At 49.7% G+C, this 1,831-nt stretch overlaps 1 protein-coding gene across 2 annotated transcripts in view; it reads left to right on the top strand.

Moving 5' to 3' along the window:
- The window catches only part of SHISA9 (shisa family member 9), a 279,798-nt gene that overhangs the window by 29,280 nt on the left and 248,687 nt on the right, over positions 1-1,831 (top strand). The gene's annotated exons all lie outside the window — the stretch shown is intronic.

Below are 1,831 nucleotides of genomic sequence, written 5' to 3'. Positions count from 1 at the left end.
GGAAACGGGATGCTTGAGCAGTTGAGATCTGAATATAACAATTCTCTAAGTTTCCATGGTTGGAGGAGGGGCAGGCCAGTCCATTGCCACGTTTTCTTACCTTACTCGGGAGGAGAGTCAGGCATAGGTACCTCTAAGCTGTGTGGATTCAATTCTGTGCTCTCAGGTCAGGGATGGGGAGAAGTGAATGGGAGAGGGGAGCCAGAGGGAGAGAGTGAGAGGGTGACTTAAATAATGTCGGTATTTCTGGTCATCACTCCACACAATGAGCATATGCCGAAAGTAGATGGGAGACGTGAGCCTGCTTTTGCCTCAGACAGACTCACTTCCCACGAGCTTCTCCTGAGTGTGATTCTAGCATTTAAAGATATGCATTTTTCATAGAACTTGGCCCCGAAACACAAGCCAGTTCCTTCATCTGGTGCTCGATCTGAGAAACAGGCACGGTGGGTGATGCTGGCTGAACGTGACTTTAGCTGCTCCCTCTGGCCCCAGACCCCTGCCCCAGAAGGGACTCCAGTGTGTAGTTCTGTGAATCCAAGCTAATGCCATGTAAGTGCCTGTCTGCTGACCTGCCCTCCCCTTGGCACAGTGTGGACTGGCTGGAAAGTAGCGGGGCTCATTTATCTGTCCCGTAGCCCCAAAGACGTCTCTTCTAGGGTCACTATTATAAGGTGGAACAGAAAATACGGCCGGGTACCCTCATACAGTTAGCCGGGCCTCCCGTGAACCCCAGCCCCTCCCCGCCCCCTCCACTGCCCTTGCCTTGTGTATTTCTTGACATTTCAGGGATTGATTCTCAGATGGTTTGTGTAGCTGGGGATTTCCCCGAAGGACAGCTTCCCTAGGTCTCTGGGCAGTGTCCTCTGCCCGTTGACATAGAGTGCATTATTTTGCATGTATGTATGTATTTATTTTTTAAATCTTATTTTAGAAAGAATGCGAGCCAACATGGGAGGGGAGGGGGGCGCGAGGGAGAAGGAGAGAGAGAGAATCTCAAGTGTCAGGCTTCATCTCACCAACCGTGAGATCACCACTCGAGCCAAAATCCAGAGTCGGAGGCTTAACCGACTGAGCCACGCAGGCGCCTGTACTTAGAATGCATTTGAAACATTAATGTATTTCTCTGTCTGAATAGGTCAATACGTATACGGAGTAAAAAATCAAGTGGTAGAAAGGGTGTAAAGGAAGCACTAGGTGTCCCCTGTTCTCTTCAGAGGCCACCACTGTAACAAGTTTTACTGTCTGTTCTCCCAAAGATGCTCTACATATTTATTAACATTTATAAACAGCCTTGCACTTTGTTTATCTCACTTAATGGTACATGTCCGCTCAGGCCACTCGGGCTACTGTAACAAAATACCGCAGACTCCCTGGCTTCAACAACAGAAAATTATTTCTCACTGTTTTGGAGGCTGGGAAGTCCAAGATCAAGGTCTAGTCCATTTGGCTCCTGCTGAGAATTCTCATCCCGGCTTGCCCATACCTGCCTGCTTGCTGTGTCTTCACTTGGAGGACAGCTGTCTGCCGTGTCTACTTCTTTTTAAAAGGGTGTCAGTGCTATCTGATTAGGGCCCCACCCTTGTGGCCTCATTTAGCTTTTTTTTTCAACGTTTTTTATTTATTTTGGGACAGAGAGAGACAGAGCATGAACGGGGGAGGGGCAGAGAGAGAGGGAGACACAGAATCGGAAACAGGCTCCAGGCTCTGAGCCATCAGCCCAGAGCCTGACGCGGGGCTCGAACTCACGGACTACGAGATCGTGACCTGGCTGAAGTCGGACGCTTAACTGACTGTGCCACCCAGGCGCCCCAACTTTTATCACCTCCTC

Source organism: Felis catus, chromosome E3 (assembly GCF_018350175.1).
Source record: "Felis catus isolate Fca126 chromosome E3, F.catus_Fca126_mat1.0, whole genome shotgun sequence".
In the NCBI taxonomy this organism is placed as follows: Eukaryota; Metazoa; Chordata; class Mammalia; order Carnivora; family Felidae; genus Felis; species Felis catus.
This window is presented reverse-complemented; position numbering and strand designations above follow the sequence as displayed.